The following is a 20,141-nucleotide window of genomic DNA, read 5'->3' on the forward strand; positions in this document are numbered from 1 at the left end:
TACACGACGCGACCGATCATGCACCTCGACGTAACAGCTATGATAAGTTCGCTTTGTTTTATAAAATGTAAACTTGTTATCACATCGATATATCACCGTGACAGTCGGCCTTGTGAGCATTGGTTGAAGGACCAATGAGCTTGCAGGATGTTTTAGCGGGCCACAAACAAGCAAACAACGTAACGAAACATCAACTTGACTGTCGACTTCTGGTAGTACGATTGAGCTACCGTGTGAAATCCAGTCCTTGTTTCGGGCGTAGTTCAAAACCATGGAGGTAAAAAGATACTTCGTTTAAACCGAAACAGCATGTTTGTCGACAGAACAGTTCTCTTAGTAGCTTTTGTCTAATTCGTATACCATATACTATTTTGAAAAGAATGTACAAAAAATCATGAAAAAGTTACGATACTTGTCTTTTTAAAGGTATAACTTCACCTATTTCTCCATGAATTGCAAGAGAGGCCAAACTTACGCATATTATTTTTGAAAAATGTTGAAAGTTAATCAATATGCTATGACAATTTTGGTGGGAGAACACTGCTTGTCCTATTCCATACATCAGATCAAAACACACATCCGGTATTTTCTCCCTTCTCTATACATTACAAAAAACATAGTGATTAATGTTTTCATAATAACTTTTATTAATGCACTTCCCTCTATACTAGTATTTTCAGGGAAGCCATTCAGTCACCCTCATACCACTCATGCAACTAATTTCAGGGGAGCGATTTGCAGCTCGCCAGCCATTTTCAAATCCCATTCCCTGGTGTATGTGTACGATTGTACACAGCCATGTAGAGAACACCATCCTCCATAGAAAGTCACAGTTTAATTAAATCTGAGATGGGACAATTTTTGCCGCTTTTATCATCAACTTGTAACCAGTGTATAAGCCTCTATTTCCCCCATCCATGGAGCGGGTATTTGACATCGTTTTATTGCCAAAGAGTCGGGAATTTGACATGGATAGTAAAAAGCGTCAAATTCTCATGTTAGTCACACACTCCCACTGGTGGAAAACATTGATAGGTGCATAAGTTAGCCTAGAATCGGTTCCGGTTACCCAGACTGCGCTTACGGTTCTCATCCGGGCACCCAGACGAGAACCCACAAGTGCAGTCTGGGTAACTACGGCGTGTCATGGTAAAGTAGAAAAATAGAGGTTAGCAGTACAATGTATAGTTGCTAGTTTTTATCGATAAAAGGATTGGCCTTGAACTCATTCCAATAATGATACTATTTTAGTTATATTTGCTCTTCTTTCAAACTATAAAATGACTACTTTTTATAAACCAACAATTTATACTTTATATTTTACGGTATTCAGGTTGGAATACATTTCTCTTTCTAAGAAATAAATTGAACAAAGAGCTGTGAGAATGTCTATGAATGGCCGTGGAATATATCGATCAGGAAAATGGTACTAATCCTTGAGAACCTGAGCAAGTTTCATTTAAGAACTATTGCTGTCCTGATTGAATGACATGGCAAGGGGTCAGCTCAGGTCATGTGACGAAATGGTCCCTTATCAGTCTCGACAGCCACCTTGTTTATTTGTTGTTAAATATTAATAATTAACCAATTCCGTTATCAATCTGACCACCTTGACTACACCCTGTATTACAGAGTAACTAATATTCCGGTTTAAGTTGCGTATGCTGATGGAAATTTACTGAAAGACACTTTGTAGGATTAATTGGATATCTTATTGACGGCACGGTCCCTCCACAGAGGCAACCAGTGCAATGTAACATCGACTGTGCTTGTGTTGAGACTGCGGAACATCAGCAGAGCAGCAGAGCAGACTCAGGCCTACACACCAACACCAAAGTAATAATGGCGTCCTAGTACAGCTTGGGACAAATACCAAGAGGTGGGTTACATGTGTTGCTACGCTATCTCACAGCCCCGTGATGGCAACAAATGTTATAGAGGCTTATCTTCAAACAATGAGTTCAGTGCCTGAATAGTTGAACCTGACATGCATAGAGAATTTGCACAAGTTTGGTGTATAATACGGCAGGGCTAGTGACGTCAGATCGAGATAGGCTATTGACTAAGGTGTGGACTGTTTGATATCCCGGGGTCTGGATTATTTTCGAAAAAAAAAAAATCAAGCAAATGTCAAAAAAATCAGCCAGAGAAGGATTGACGACTGAATAAACGGGAGAGTTGAAAAAATTTACAATGGGTCAGGAACGAAAAATAATGCTACCTCATCAATCTTCCAGACCCCCAAGATATCAATTGTCCATACTATTCACACCTTGTCGGTCTGTCCGTAAAGACTATAGTAGCCATTGTGTAAAACTGAGTACATGCTTCTAGTGTCTTCCTCGCTCGTCCCACAGTACAAAATAATAGTGACATTGAAGATAAGCTCAACATCTGAAGCAGTGTTTCTGTAACTTTCGTAGGCGATGTCACTAAGTTAAAAAGAGGAACAAGCCATTTTGCTTACTGGTCACAATTAAAATGAAAGAAGTGGACTTTGGTCTTTCGGGTTTTGTCAGACTTGCTGAACAAGCATGATACAATGTGAAGCATTGCAGTCGAATTGATAAGGACTTGCTTCATTAAAATATCCCATGCGAGTGATCCAGAATGATAGGACTCGAAAGAGCTAAATATACGACCACAAAACATACCATTTTCCCTGACAAAAAATCAGAACAACTATTCGCAAATTTCAACAGTGAAGTCAGCGTAAATCAATCCGTCCTGTATAGAACACAGACATGTTCCTGATGTTCTTTCATTAAATCGGATTACATAATAAGGAGTAGTGAGCACAGGAAGATGACATAAAATTAGAGGACAGAGATGTTCTAAAACAGAAGATTGTCTCTAATTAATTGTTAATTGAAATTAAAAAGTAAAAAAAAAAACAAAACAAAAAAATGGTAAAGACTACAAGAGCTTCGTGTGGATGTGCAAGGGGCCGAGGAGGAGTGCTCTCCATCTTTTTGTAATGAAACATTTACTCCAGGTATCAAATGATTCTATAGATTAAAACATGGTGTAATTACACACACACCCACACACATTATATACCGATATATATATATACATGTATATATATATATATATATATATATATATATATATTATATATATATATATATATACATAAACACTAAATCAGTACTAGTGATCTTTCTGTATTTCCTGAAAAAAATTGTATACTTGTTTTATCAAGAATGGGAAACGTCTACTCTTTATTCTATAGGGTATTGATTATTTAGGAAAACATAAAAAAGCTAATCCCACAATGTATACAAAACATTTAACTGCCTCGATATCTTTTATTGCTAAAAATAATTTATCATAGTCCAAACACCTAAGCGACAGAGATTTCTTGTATCGTTCAACCAAATGTAAATTTAATCTCTACATTATTTTTTTCGTTTCCTTTTACACAAATTTTTGTAATCATTTGATCAGCACAATATTGCAGAAACAAAATTTTGACACTGTAAATAAAAATTGTATAACATGATTTTTAATCATATAAAAGATTATTTGATAATATATATTTACTCTTATAAATGTTAAATATACAGTAAGTAAATATTTTAAGAGAAAAATAAACATTTATTACATGAAACCATGCAAAAATGACCAAAGTACAGTAGGCCCTATATGTAAATCAATTATGTATGATATTTGTTGCTGATACACTCAAAATGTGACCACCTTGACATTTAACCATACTCATCCAAATCAAGCAATACTATACGGTTTAATACTGGTTATTTTATATTCACATGCATTTTGTCGTGACTCGTGACTTTGAATTTCATTCCGTTCGTTTCACCTTTTTTTAACCATCATGAGGCAACTGATGATAATCTATCAGGGTAAACCAGGATTTGAAATGTCTTTACTTTTTCATGTATCTGTAAAAACTTGTATACGTATTGGAGTTCAACTTCTCCAAGTTTGGGAGGGGGGTTCTGTTTAATAAAATTTCACCGAGGGACGCAATTCGTCATAGTTGGTTGAGGGGGGGGGGGTATTCATATTTCTGTGTTTCTATTTTCTGATGTAATTCGTCCTACGTATCGGTGTATTCGTTGCCAGCCCTAAGCTTATGGAGTGACATCGAACTCTCAGTCGCAGGGGCCGATAAATTTATGCATTAAAAATTTGCCATACAGCGGGTCTCGCCGTCTACAGAACCACTAGTGACTGTGTACATGTCCATCACTTCATCAGTCTGTATTCACTTCAATAATTGATATGTCATCACGTACACACTGAATGTTACCTTTCAAACTGTGGTTCTGCATGGCAGGGCTGTGTGTAACCGGCGTTATACGGCCTCCCACCACTATATATTGTGGTGGGCCGTATAACGCCGGTCACACACAGCCCTGCCATGCATAGCTATGGTCACCCGGGTCGAGACACGATGAACGCGTCCGTGTGTCATGGCAACTGTTAACTTGGTCACGTGATCAAGACTTGAGCAGACTGCGCGCGTTGTGAATATCATATGTCAGCAGAATCGAGAACCGGTCAGCGTCTGTCTGCAGCCGTTGTGATGGACAGCTAGCAGCTTTCACATATTCCCAGGGAGTACTCAGCTATTGTTGATGCATAGTAATGTACCTACACGACCAAAGATGACTGAGTTCGTCATTATTTACACGTCCAACTTTCGGAGATGTGTTCTCCCTCGTCCTAGTCATCGTCTGCAATGCTGCCATATTGCCGGGACGTGCGTCGAAGTCGAAGATGTCAGCGAGGTCAACCAAAATGGACATCGGACGCATAATGTATGTGAGTCCCCCTTTTAGCTCTCTTAATATGACAGTCTGCTTGCAGTTTGTTCAGGCTGTAATTTTGTAGAGAGTGTACGCTGTCATCCGTTAATACTTAAAGTACAGTAGGTTGAGGTTTTGCCTGAGGTTGGACTGTCCCCAAGTCACCTTGCCTGAGTTGTTCGGCGAAGCGTTCACGCCACGATCTTAGCATCATCAGCCTAGCGTAACAGTCTGCTGAAGTTCATTATTCCTTCAGTTTATTCAGTTTTAAATGTCCATAGACTTGGAACCAGTCTAGGTCAGACAGTAAAAGCCTGGTTTTGCTGTGAGTCAACACATAACCTGCAACCTCATGCAAAATCTCTAGATACTGTAGTGTACGTAATAGAGAACCACCGACACCGAGGTGGTTCTTGGTTTCGAATCGCCGAGGGCCGTAGGCCCGAGGCGATTCGAAACCAAGAACCACCGAGGGGGAGGTTGTTCTCTTACTTAAACCACGATCCCAAACGAACTCTGACTGAATGGAAAGCCTTATTTGCCATAAGACAACAATATTAGATTACTGTTTGACAAGTGACTCAAGATATTTCGATAAAACAATTAGTATTGCTCATTCTGACAGCAAAATTTGTATGACCACCCCTGTCAGTGAAATGACCTAATTCATTATGCAGCAGGTAATTCTAGAACTCCCTGCTGTTTCTTACAACAGGTGTTCGAATTGCTACTATGAAAATTATGCAACAGGTCACTTGTACTCACACTGTGTCGTTGTGCAGGTGTTAATTCATTTATTTATTCAAATGTTCGCCACGTGTGTGATTTTGAAATCATGCCACGCAATTTACGAGTCAGAGTAGTTGCCGAGAATTGAGTGGGCAGGTAAGATGTCTGACCAAGACGAGGATATTTTTCTGACGCAAAACACGTTCAGAGAAGTGCAGTCCAGTAGTGAGTCTAGTGATAATATGGGATTTTCTCCGGGGAGCTTTCTCGAGGAATTTGATAATTTGCAGTCTGTTGAGAAAAAGCTATCACACACGATAGTGATCCGAATGATAGAAAGGCACAAGGAACAGAACATAAACCAGGTTCTAGTAAGGTTGCCGGCGATAAAGGTTTACGCGTTGGTACGTTGCTTAGCGATAGTGATTAGGAAAAAAATTATCGGGAATGTATTCAAAAAAAAACACAATGAAAAAATTACACTGGTCAGTGCAGTTGTTTGAGACTTGGCGTAAAGAAATGAATAGGAGAATTGTGGATGGAAAGGCTGTGCCCATCTGAGTCTTGTAGAACCATCAATTAATGAAATGACTTATGATGAACTGAATTTCTGCTTGGCACGATTTGTGCAAGAAGTGAAAAAACGCGACGGGAAATACTTTGTACGAGATTGTGATGTCCATTCAGAAATACGTCTGTGAAACAGTTAGAGACGTCAGGTTCATGAATGACCCGATTTTTAAAGATTTGCAAAGAAGTTTAGATTGTGTAATGAAACAACGTGCAAAGAGAGGGCTGGGGGTGCATAGAAGGCAGGCTCAGGTAATTAGCGTTAGCGAAGAAAATATATTGTGGCAGAAGAAGCTTCTGGGAGATCATAACCCTCAAACACTACTGGACACTCAAATCTACCTATTTGGCTTGCATTTCGCTCTTCGCGGGGAAAAGAACATCGAAACCTGCGCCACGTCAATTCACAGATCAAATTAACAGTCGATGCTCTCGGTGATAAGTATCTTGAATATCGTGAGGACGTGAGTAAATCAAACCAAGGTGGTTTGAAGAGTAGAAAACTTCAGCCCAAAGTGACCAGAGCTTACGAAAACATCAACATGCCGGACAGATGTATAGTTCGCCTGTACCAGCGGTATAATGCACTGTGGTGAGTATTTTAACTATAAAGTTTTGTGTATTTTTCACAATAACTGCCGTGCCAGCGGTACTAGTGAGAACTGTTTTCCTCGATACACATGTTTGATAACCGATACAGATTCAAGCATAAATACAGTCCTGACCTTATATCTATACTGTCAGTGGTTTCTTTACAGTAAGTTATCTACACTTTGTTTTAGCCCTCCAAATCGGCCTGCCAATGCTTACTATCTGTATCCTTCTACGAATTCAACTGCAACCTGTTGGTACACCAATCACAATGCTCTGAATTCTACTGTCGCCCGTCTTTGCAAGAAATCTGGACTTGATATCACACAAACCACTCCTTGATGGCCACAGCAGCCACACGACTGTATGATGCCAGTGTTGACATCAGTAAAATTCTACAAGGTCTGTAGTATTGTAAACAACTTTAAGCTTTAGCGCATATCCATTTTTGTCGCCTGTATAAAATGTAACCCAATCATTTTTTCAGACTGTTGCCCAAAGTTTGATTTTAAAAGTGTAACCAATAAAATTTGACGTTCATTCGGTCAAAAATTACCTACAAGATTTCAGAATAATTCATAATAATTGATAAACGTTGTTCTAACATTTTCGCGGGAAAAATTACAGCACCCAAAGGATTAACATGGTGTCTTCGGAATGTTCTTATATTTCATATGCATAACTAGAAGAAAATTAAATGTGAAAATGAACGAAGGCGATCAAATGTATGCAAGTTAAGTAATTTCTGAGTGATTGACGGACAAAGAACCTCTTACTGTGCCGTGCTATCCTTCACATTACTAAAGGAATATTCTTGGAATTCGATTGCAGGGACCGTGACTGAACAACAAACACCACCAAAGAGAACATGCCTTGTATCGCGGGAAGCGACAGTATGCCATGCAGCATGTGATGAGCGGAGCACTGAAGAAAAAGAATTATCTGGAGAGAAAAAGCTATCTGACTGCTGCGTTGTCAAAGAATCATCTTCCATAAATATCACAATTAATCTGTCAAAATAAACATTTGTCACCAATAAACTAAAAGCACGAAATTAGAATAAAATCAATTTTCAGAGTATCCTTTGTTATGTCGTATTATTTCAGGACCAATCATGGTTCTATGTTAATTTTATCCCAAACCAGGTGTCCATAAACTCCCGGAGGTATTTCCAGAAACACCCGGAGGTGTTTCTGGAAATACCTCCGGAAGTTTATGAAAACAACAGAGGGGTTTCTTCTGGATAATTACTGGCGTTTTGAATGGTGTGACGTCACGATCGTGGTTTAATGCAGGTGGATTTGCAAGGTTCGTAGCCCTCCCTGCGTACAGGTCTGTGTGTTCCCGGCGTTATACGGCCTGGAGGCCGTATAACGCCGGGAACACACAGACCTGTACGCAGGGTAAGGTCGTTCGTTGCACATTCACTTGTGGTTCGATACATGGCGAGGGCCACTGTATGCATTATAAAGATAGGAAGCTCGGAAACAAAATTTTCATTACTCACAACAGTGGCGCGTAGCGGTGCTGTATTTTGTCATAAGCTGTCATAGTCTGGTAGTCTGCTATCGTTTGAAACATTTCAATTCGGGTATGGCTATGCCATTTAGGCCATGATGCATGAGTGTAGGCAACAGAAAAGTTCCCCTTGGATATCGTATCCCAAAATGCACAGGAAATCTGGCCTGAAGGAGGCCAGCACACAAAATTAATAGCAGTCCGTGATCCCAGGACAACCTAGCCCTGCGTACGACACTGTGTTTCTGGCCTCTATGTCGGGAACACACAACTATGTAGGCAGGGCTGAGAACCACCAAAATGTAGCCTGTGAACATGGGCTACCAATTCAAATTACCATATGTCTAGCTGTGATATTCATGCCGAAATTTCTGAGTCACACAGAAAAAAAAAACAGACGACAAGCATTTAGTAGCATGGTAGATAAGCTTATAGTATGTGTGCATGATTGTTTTAGAATGAAAGTTTTTTCCAAATTTTTATCCTGTTGGCCTAAGGGAGTGTTCAGTTATTGTAGCCTGGGGTAGGCAGTAGCATCTTGCACCTCAGTCAAATAACCACTCAAAAAATGTTGATACCCCCTTCGAAGATGCTAAAAGTTGTGTAACCTTTCACCTAGCTGCATACTATTGGTAGAGGAAATTTGATATTTCATAATTTAATATTTTGTTCTTTGTGTGAAAATTACTGTTAAATTTTTTTTGACATATTTGTTCAATCAACTATGTTTCAGCTACAATTTCTTGGTGTGCTGTCTTTAGCATTTTAAAATACCCTGTATTATAATACTTGTGTGTAGCCTATGGAGTTCTGTCATTACTGTAGGTTTTGATATCAGACAACACAGTGGGCAATAACGTTGATGTGGAGTACATTACATTACATTATTTGACGGTATTAGACCTTTGACCTTATTACATCTTCATGTCCACGTGGAGACAAACAATATATTTTACATTTATTACAAAAGATATACATGAGATTTTACAAATATTTGTTACAAAAGATGTACATCTACTGTACACATTCAGTACATCTACAGTGCATGATGTTCTGTCCAAAACATGTGATTTTGAGTGAAATCACGCTGCTGAACTACAATGTCTACCACATTTAGTTAAATGTGTTTAACAGAAATAAATAAGATGTTTCATCACACTTATGACTTAAATCTAGAAGTGATTGATGACAATAGTCTAATGCACACATTTAACGTTTTTTTTCATTGTTTCTAATTTGCGTCAAGAGATGCAAAAATTCATCCTGAGCAAAACACAGAGTTGGCTCTGAACTTTCTGCCCACAGGCAAGTGAATGCTAGTTTTGCACTAGTCCGTATTAGAAATCAGTCTGTCCCGGGCATCAAGCAAGCGTAATTTTCACGCCCTGCCTTAGGTGAACCTTGTACAGTTTTACGAATATCGTGAAGATATCTTTAATTTTGTATTTTTGCTGATTTTTTTTGGTGATTTTTCTCATTTTCAGTAAAATTCTTCTTATCTGAAACCGCCAACCCAATCGCTCTCAAATTTGGGTTGGATGTTTGCAAGGGTGTTACTTTTCTAATTTGTGAAATTATGACAAAATTGGGAAAATTACTATTTTAGGGCAATTTTGTCATTTTTGGTCAAAAAATCGTAAAAAAGTATTTTATTTTTAAAGCCCCTGGACAGACAGCTTTTATATTTGGTACACAGATGTACAGCGATGACAATAGTGAGATATGTGGAAATTGTCCTGAAATATACAAATTTGTATTTTTAAGACAATATTGTCATTTTTGGTCAAGAAAACTTGTTCTCAAAATTACTTCTCTGATATAGCTTTGTAATTTGGTACAAAAGTCCTGAGGGATGTTATTTTTTGCTCAAAGTGTTGGGAAACCCCAAATTTGTATATTTTAGGTAATTTTTTCAGTGTGTGACCTTACACCAACCCAGGATATGTTGTGAGACAGTTTCGAAGACTGTGAACATAATTTTGTCATATTTGATATGAATTTGTAGGAAAATTTGATCCAGAAAACAAAGCTTAGGTGAATTTTTCATTGCGGACCAATTTTTGCAACTTTTCTATGTAAGACACACAGGAACTGATGAGAAATTTGGATCCAGGATAATTCCAGATGTTGTAATCACCGTCCACAGTGGAAGGCATTTCACTATCTGTAACTAACTTAAGGTGGCTTGCTGGTAAGAAAAAATGAAATCAGGATTTTTCTGAAACTTTGTATAGATGTCAAGCTGGGGTAGATATGTTAAATAGTAAAATAAAAAAATATGGTCCCCATGCAAATTTTGGAGATAGAGCGCCCTCTATATTGGGTAGCGGTGAAATATTTGTGATTTTTGTCAACATGAGGTATTGTTATCAGCCCAATAGAAAGAGCCTTAATAGGCAGAAAAAACATTCCTGTTTTACCTACCAGATATAACTTTATCAAATATCATTACGTTTTTGGTCAAATTCATGAAGTTCACAAAATTATTCTAGTGTAATTATTAAAATTGTTGTTAATAATACCGTCAAATTCTGATATTTTCTTGAAAAAATATTGTTCTGAAATCTACATTTTCTTTAAAGTTGGCTATTATTAAGCTCTGATATATGAAAATGTTAAAGTTGCAATATGGATCAGAATTGACCTTCATATTTTGAAGATTTAACTTTATAGAAAAATCCATAACGATTTCATTTGCAGATTCGACCATTAACAGGAACACATTGATGGCTCTAATTTGAGTAAATTGATTTAATTACAGAATAAATTCCTGTTTTGGTACGTACTGTTTTGCGAGAGTAAAGCACAGAACTGGAAACGTCATTTTTACTATTTGAATATGTACGCATGCATATTTGGTGCATGGTAACAGTTTGTGAAATTGCAACATCGTGTCAACATGCCTAGCAATAGTCTGCCCACGCCCCGGGTCTCTGCTGACTGATTCAGCATAGTAAAAATGGAGAAATCAGCCAAAAATGTCGGCAAAAAAACATTGTTTAGTCAGATTGAAAGATGGAACCAGAAAAAAGAGTGACATGCGACTACTGCACCACATTTAGGAGGCAGACTGTGTCTACAGTTTCTCGCGAAAACACCAACGTCGCCACTGTGTGATGGTCAACTTTGCTAGCCAGCAAGGACCCCTAGTCCCATAATATGCAACACTGACCTACCAACACCGTGCGGACCCCAAGATTTGTAATGTGAACTGGGCCGTAGTCCCTCCGCAAGGAAATAACTTAGATCTGTTAGCATTCATTGATTATCTATATCCTTCAGGTCAAATATGCATTTTTCGCAAACAAGGAAAAACTGCAGTCTCCATCATTAATAGCTTGGTCTCATTTAAGACGTGTCAATCGATGCGCTGACATGGCCATGCAAGACCAGACTGAAGGGCAAGACAGTTGCTGAACTTCTGCAGTGGTGGATGATACTGAAGTGGGCAAGCTTTCAAATAAATATAGCGTGCAGATACCTTGCCTTTTAACATGAAAAATATAACAACATGCAACGGGGAGAGGATTGCGGTGAACACAGCCAGATCGGTGTACGTGGTGTGGATGCTCGATCAATTGAACGTACACAGTAGGTGTATACGGCGCGGCACTGACGTCCAAGTATATGGGTGAGAAAAATCAATCACAGTATTATTTGTAGAGCTGTACTTTATCGATATAAGTATATTTCTGAAACATTGTGATTGTGATACTACCAAAGTTAGGTAAACGCAAAATTTAAAATGAATTACCATTATATATATGCCAAGTTCTGTCATCGTGTCAACATCGCCCCTCAATGTGTTCTCTATTGAGATGTCATCACTCTTGGTGGTACTTGTCAAGTTTTTGAGAGGCCCTGGACGAAACGCTGCCAAACGTGAGCACTTCACCTCCTGCCTCATCTAGGTCTTGCTTAACAGCTGAAGGAAAATCAGAACAAATCGTTAATAAGGAACAAGGACTCAGAAACGGAGACGTCCTCAAGCGTGCGTCCCCTTGTGAGGTCAAAAAATGACTCATGGTAGGAGCTATGTAAGTGCCATCGAGATAAGCAATTAGCCAGCTGATTCTGAGCACCAGGGAGGTGCCGTGCTTTCAGCTCGAATTGGAAAGTCGCTGCAATAAACCAAAGCTCTCGAGCTGCTGACATAAGGAAGGGGTCACGGCCAAGACCTGAATTGAGGACCATAACTGTGGTAGTATTGTCACTGTACACCAAGATACACATGTATGCCCGTCCATCGGCTTCCCTAAAGATGAGCTGCCACAACAACAGAGAGCATTTCCAGGCAGTGAATAGGGAGCTGCTGGTGCAAAATGAAATCTGGAAATGACAAGTGGAAGTACTGTGTACCGGAGAGTCTGCCACCACCTGAAAGGCAAGCGTCTGTGCAGACAACGCTGTTTGGAGCGGACCAAGTTAAGTCTTGGATGATAGAGACTCCATTAAATTGCCTAATGAAGGTAAGCCACCAATTAACATCTTTGTGTAACTGCGTGTTTAAATGAATGTGGTGATGAGTAGACTCGACCGAACGCAAAGTGTCCAGCAAGCGGCCAACGAAAAGGCGGCCCGCACGAACGCAGCCAGAAACGAAGGAGAGGTTTCCAATAAGAATTTGCAATTCGCGGTGTGTGGCTTTGTCGTCTGCCCAACCAAGAAAGGAGGAGCTCGGTAAGCTCAGCCTGTCTTCTGTGACCTCCAACGTCATGGCTACTGTGTCAACCCGTATACCTAAAAAGGAGAGAATGTAGTGGGTGGTACGGCTCCTTACTAGTGGCCTCTTCTACACCCAGTTCCTGTAAAAGAGACCTTAAGGCAAGGGACGGCGACTGTGAAAGGACTGGCTGCTCCGCACTGCAAAAATCATCCAAAAAGTGTACTGCAAGAAATCCTATATTATTGTACATAGAAATAATAGTGTTAGTAGTCGCCTGACATGCAAGCGCTGCAGAACGCAAACCAAATGGCAGTTGGATGTCAATAAAAAGCCTGCCCCGCCACGTGTAGCCCAACAGGTGAAAGTTGTGAGTGTCGAAAGGAAGATGTCTGTACGCCCTGTGCAAGTCAAGCTTGAAAAGGTAACATCCAGGACCCAATTCCCTGATAAGAGACACAGGGGAGTCAATATTTGGATAATGGAGATGAAAATGTTGTTCCGGGAACTTAGACTGAGAAATACCACTGTAACGGAAGCAGGTGGAAAACTGAGGTCCATGATAGTACGCCTGTCGGAGGAGCCATTTTTTGGCACAGAAGTTAATGGCCCCAAGTTGGTTGCCGCACAGACCTTTTGTGAAGGTTGCTTTTGCCCCGCCCTCTGAGTTTACAATCACGGTCACATGTTTTCACCATAGCGATCTTGGCAAAGTTGGGTACCTGAAAGCATTTCTTGCATTTTTTTCCTTTGTACTTTTTGTAAGTGTACGGAAATGTACAGTATACAGCAAAACTTGCATTCAGACTCGGCTGGTTTTTGATGGCATTTAGACGCGTTCAAGACGCATCCGAGACGCGTCCAAGTCGCGTCGAAAACACGACCCTGCAGCTCATCTCACAATGGAAAGAATGTCAAAAATGCCCTTCGTAATGTACATACAATACTCCTATTACCTCGCGTTTTTGTCACGTTCTTGACGCTCCAATTCCTTTTGTCTACTATCATAAAATGTAGCAACTTTTTGCCCAGTCAATGTTTTATAGTGCAAACATTTGGAGAAAAGAGCGATTGATTATATGTTGTTGCTCCAAAACTGCCCAGCTAAACTCATTGCATTATCGATATCGAGTTGACCATGCGTTGTTCACTGTGCATGTCCATGAGAAAATCATTATCGAATGGTCTGGCCCGATGCCACGAAGTAATTGCTAATACCGGAAGTAGCATGTACAGTCGTGGTATTGTTGACAAAATGAACAGAAACACTGTTCATTCATGTGTCTGCGAGCTTTCAGTTTGGCAACAATCTGTTTTATTACACTGTATGCATATATATTATTGCCCGATTACTGTATTACTGTTTAACCCTTGCATCCTTTTTACATAGGCATAGGATTAAAAAACACCAAGAAACGACAGCTCGCATAGGAAATAAAATTTATTACGAAAACCTAGATCTTGCATTTTTCGTCTTTTCCTTTTTTCATGATGTTCTGAGGTTGCATCATGCGTTAGATGAACGCTACACAATAAAACAGAGTGATTAGTTGATGAGTACGTTGTTACGAAAAACTCATGTCTACGCAGTTGTAAGTTGTTTCTCGTTCGTGGCATAGATGTCAAGCAGATGATGGTAAAGGGGCCGAATCGATACTAAATACGGTCTCACATTTATCCCCACCGTTTTGTCACCACGCCTTTTAGAGAGGTTACACGTATCAGCTATTGTTAAAAACGTAACGATTTAATTCCAATTTGAGTACAATAACCCGACAGTTGTAAATGGAATTCATGTTTGAATCCAATTGAAATTTACCTCTGCTCTGGCGGAAATCAACCATAGGCAGGCTTTACCCAGCTTTCCTGCAATTTCAATGAGCATGTCATGTCCGCAAACGACATTTTACGTCTTCTTTATCATTGATTGCAATACCAACGAAATGAAGACCATCGAAAATACAGAATACTAAACAAAAATTTAAAGTTTTAAAAAGGAACTTCCAAATATAGAGGGAATGGCTCGGCAATTTCAGAGTTGCGTTGTTAATTCTGAATGAAGTCGCAAATGCGAGTTCGAAGTCTGGCAACAAACTTTTATTAAAGACATTATTATTCGATCACTACTGTTTTTAACCACTTTCGTCCTTTATACACAGGCATCTAATGAAAAGACCAAGAAATGACAGCTATCATGGGAATAAAATTAATTACGAAAACCCAGATCTTGTATTTTTCGTCTTTCCTTTTTTTATAATCATTCCGAAGTTGCGTTATGCGTTATATAAACGCTACACAATAAAACAGAGTGATTAGTTGATGAGAAATAAAACCCATGTCTACGCAGTTGTAAGTTGTTACTCGTTCGTGGCATAATTGTCGAGCAGATGATTGTCAAGGGGCCGAATCGATACTAAATATGGTCTCACAGTCACATTTATTCCGCACCATATGGAGAGAGGTAGCACAAAGCAGCTACGGTATTGTTAAAAACCCAACGATTTCATTCTCATTCGAGTAAATAACGCGACAGTTGTAAATGCAATGCATGTCGTATGGTTAGGTCCACGGTCCCTCCACGTGGAGGGACGTGTTAGGTCGAAAACATTGGCGAAAAGTAAGATAAATAACCCGCGAAATTATCGAGAAAGTTTAGATGGCATCGTCATTGCAAAAGCATGGCCGCCATGACCTTTGGACTCTGCATGACCTTGATCACATAACGTTGTCATAAAAGTGGCAATATTGTCGATTAAAGCACGGTCCCTCCACAAATTGTGGAGGGACCGTGATTTAAGTAATTTCGAAAATAACTGCAGTGATAAATATTTCTTCTAAAATTAATCCGCTAAAAATGACTCACCAAAAGAGGTTTAAATCTTCTTCCTTTTCTCTTGTTTGAGATCATGACAGAAGCATTTCACTGTAATGTGAAATTTACCTTTGGCGGAATGAACCATAGGCAGGCTTTACGCCACTTTGCTGTTCAAGTTTAACCAAGGCAATTTCGATGGATATGTAATCTCGTGTTGGCTGTCAACAACGCTTTCAGTGGTGACGCAACATACTCTGAATTTTGTAGAAGAATGTATTCTGAAAAGGTTGCCTTGTCAGTTGCTTGACATGTATCATGTCATTGTCACTTTACAGTACGTGACAATGACATAGTGCTCTTACACTTGGTAACTGGTCACCCCGCGTCAACTGGACCCCTCGTCAACTGGACTCTGGTCAACCGGACCCCTTACCCAAGTCAACTGGACCCTAAAATATTTTGTTATGTTTTTGCCAAAGCACCTTGGCCCTAATCAGTTCCACTCTAAAGGTGTATTTTGAGGTTATGATCCACTAGCAGTGCCATTCTGGGATGTGATGAATGCAAATAAAAAAACCAGCCCCTTCAAACTCTTGATTTACATCACACAGGCGAACAGGCTTAATACATGTAAACATGAAAATTCATTGAAAGTTGTGTAAGCACTGTAAGTAAATCTTCAAAGAAGGATAGATTGCACTTTGTACCTGAACTAGCATGATAGTATATACATGTATACATTCTGATCCAGCAAGCTACAGTAGCAGTGCAGTTGCATACAATTGTGTTGTAGGCTAGTAATACTGGATAATTAACTACGAATGTGGGTCCATACAAAAATTATAAGGAGAAATGGAACAACTCTAAACACAAGTGGGTATTAATCACAAATGATTTGAACAGATAAAATATCTAGAAGGTAGAGTTGTTCTGGATACGGTTTGGGTAGAGTAACCTTGTTCAGCCTTAGGGTCGAGTTGACTTGGGGTCCAGTTGACTGGGGTCCAGTCGGTTTGGGGTCCAGTTGTCCAGAAACCCACTGGGACGGTGATAACTTATCCTTGTCACTGTATGCAAACGTTACAGTGCAGCGAAGACAATGTCGTAATTCTACTGGTAATGTGTAATGTGTGACTGAATCTAGTATCGTCTAATATCGAAACTAGTCAGTCCTTGGAAGTCGGGGTTTGGCCAGAACTGTGAGGTGGTGAAATGTCATATATAAACTGGATATTTACTTGCGATTTGACAGAATCTAGTATCGTCTAATATCGAAACTAGAGTCAGTCCTTGGAAGTCGGGTTTGGCCAGAACTGTGAGGTGGTGAAATCTCACCGCAGTTACGAAAACGTCGAACGGTCGATATATCAAACTTTGATACTAGATTGTAAATATCCGATATTTAAAACTTGTGCAAAGTCGCGCCTTCATGTGATTGGGAGAACAAATGTTCATGTACTTTTATAAGTGCACATTCATGAGCTGCCTCGGACATTCATGACCATGCATATTCCATTCCCGACTTTGATAATTCCCGAAACGAATACACAAAAATCATGTACAACGTAACAATGCACACAACGACGCAATCGTACATACTTCAGGGCGCACAATTAATCTTAGATATATTTCCGGAGCTTGCTCAGTATAGGTCTTTAAAAACATCACTGCACATCGGATCGACATGACTTTCTCACACCAGAATTTCTTCACTTTGAACTAACATTGGCAACCCGTCCCTTCACGAACTCATGGAGAGAGACAACGGTGCTTCGTAATACAATAGAGGTGTACCTCGATTGTAATATTAAAACTGTCGTATCTCGTCATCTTTCCTCGGTCGGATAAAGTCACCTTACGGAAGCACGATCATACACCTGCCTCATTTTTGCCGAAGCCCAGAATTGTATTTTACACTGCGGCGTCTTGCGTAGCGGCAACAAAATACCGGTAGACACAAGTGATAAGCTTACTTATCACAAGTGATAAGTTTGCTTCTATAAATGCCCGATCTGACAGGTTGCGCAGTTGATGACGGTATCAATACTTCCGCGATATTGCTCATTTTCGGAACTGGATTTTTCAACATAATGACATGTCAGTTGTTAAATTTAATTATTTAGTTTTTTGTTCCACACAGAGAATGAATTTCCAGCGTTTTAGTGACCAGTTTAGTCCCACTGTGTAATACTTCTCTGAACACAGTACATGCGTGAGCGCTCAGATATTTTGAAAACAGACATTGGACAGACAAGCTTGGCCTTCACGCCTCGGTAAGATAGTGCGCCAATTCGGCTACCTCGGAAACATCAAGTCAGATCTTTTCACTGACAAATAAAACGGAATTATAAGCAAAATCAGTTCGCCGATGAAATCACTTGCAATTTTCTACAACATTATTACCGTTGACTTAGCTGGTACGGACTCATATAACCACAGTCCCTCCACCCGTGATATACATTGTAAGATATAAACTAGCGTACCATCACGTTGACATGGGAGCAAAGTCGTACGTGAAAAAAGTAAAGGAAAAAAAATGCAAGTTCTAGGTTTTCAAACAAATTTTATTGAGATGTAAGTTGATTCTCATTTCCTTGTCGCTAGCGCTCCTGTTCAAGACCTGAGTAGAAAGGACATGTGGTTTAAAATGTAATAAATTGATGGGGCAACATTCACTTGGATTTATTTGGTGCTCACTGTTTTTTTTTTACCAAAGTCGTAATTTTTCTAACAGAACATAAAACGAATGGAGAGCACAGTGTCTGTTGCTGGTAGTTTTATTTGTTTTGTTTTTTAATTTTTAGTACTTTGTGCCCTGTGGGCACAAGGTACTAATGTAATGGCACGGCCCAATATGGCCAACATAGTGGGCCGTATGCTGTGTACGCAGGTATCTCAGAAACGCTTCAGTAACTTTTTCTGAAATTTGGTCTGGTGTCACTTGGGCATGTATCTCAAACGGTCTTTTTTTCTTTTTGATTGAATCATTTTAAAGTCACTTTTTTAGCTTTTTTCTGAAAACCACTATTTTCACTTTTTCCTCAAAACCACTGATTTGATTATTGTGATGTTTGGCATGGGTGTTCGTATAGTTGAAATACCGTCAGAAATGTTCAAAATTTGGTGATTCATGCCTTACATTATTTTTAAACAATACTTTTATCCATTTTTATTACCTTCTCGTGTCTATTTATAGACAGAGAAGGTATTAGAGTTGAAAACCAGTATGCTGGTGTCAACTTCTTCCGTCTGTCAAGACTTCCGTCTGTCAAGATCCGTTGACGTCATGCTATTGTGATGGGTCATATCATAAACTGGTGGGGGTGTTTATGGCTCAGGTTGAGGTGTAGGAGAACGATTTTGAGCTGTGACAAAAATCAAAAGGGACTTAGCGGCATAGCCACAGTGTTAAGCCTTTCTCCAAGGTTTCTTAGTTGACTACGATCTATTACAGACTACTGAGCTGACGTTAGGGGTACTCACTTTGTGTTTGCTCACTCTGTGAGCGCTAGTGTTTGGTACTGAGTTGCGTGGATATCCCCTCATGGCCTCACGTGATATGGGCCTGTTGCATAAACTGCAGATGATCATATGCCTCTGAGTCACGCCTGTCGGCATTTTCCTTGCATTTTTTCTCATTTAATTTTGCAAAATATCGGCGAGTACCTCAATATTTCAAGATAACTCTTTCTTCCCAATCATTTCCTGGAGTTTCAGAGTCATATGAACGAAAATGAGTGAAAGTTTTAGACAGGAAAATCGGACGTCGGCCATGTTCATTGTTTACAGTACAATCAGAAGTTTATGTGGAGGAATAACTAACAAACACTGTTCATGATGCCCGCCCTCTAGAGGCAGACCTTCCTATATGAAGTACCACATTTGATGCTTGTGGAAAGCTTGACCACACAAAGGAGCATTTAAACATTTAGAAAATGACAGATTGAAGGTATTCTGAAAATGTCAAATACTGAGGAAAAATGCGCAAATATTCAAAATAAACAGGTTAACTGACTGGTCAGCTATAAAAAACAATGAAAATGTTTATGATCAAAAGTTTTTGAGATGCGCACATTTTAACAAATACAGAAATTATTAACATTATAAATATAAGACCAAACTATTTTTTCAGGGATGGGACAGGTTGGAAATGAGGGGTGAGAGACAAAGGCACTTCTATTGCTGCATGTGGATGCAGCCACACCATTTCATTTACAGCATACTTATTCACTGTGTTGTGTTCAAGTTCCATATTGTACTGACTGTCATACAAGGATAACATAAGCAAATCAAATCAAATTAGAAAAGGATCAATGCTGTTGTGTGGATTTTGCTGAACATGGCTGATTTTAATATTTCGCCCTATATATTTGGTATCCAGCAAAGGCATATTTTGATGTAAAGTCAAAATTAACTCTACATTGCTGACAATATATTTTACCGTTTCTGCATGAACTTTTCTTTTTTAAATCATAGTATA

General features: G+C 39.3%; 1 long non-coding RNA gene across 1 annotated transcript in view; it reads left to right on the forward strand.

Annotated features, from left to right (window-relative positions):
- Positions 1–1,525: 1,525 nt before the first annotated feature.
- The window catches only part of LOC139127663 (uncharacterized), a 155,244-nt gene continuing 136,628 nt past the window's right edge, over positions 1,526–20,141 (forward strand). The window contains exon 1 of the long non-coding RNA XR_011551072.1: positions 1,526–1,879. This is a non-coding gene — a long non-coding RNA (uncharacterized lncRNA). The remainder of the gene's footprint in view (positions 1,880–20,141) is intronic.

This window comes from Ptychodera flava, unplaced genomic scaffold (genome assembly GCF_041260155.1).
Source record: "Ptychodera flava strain L36383 unplaced genomic scaffold, AS_Pfla_20210202 Scaffold_34__1_contigs__length_2629520_pilon, whole genome shotgun sequence".
In the NCBI taxonomy this organism is placed as follows: Eukaryota; Metazoa; Hemichordata; class Enteropneusta; family Ptychoderidae; genus Ptychodera; species Ptychodera flava.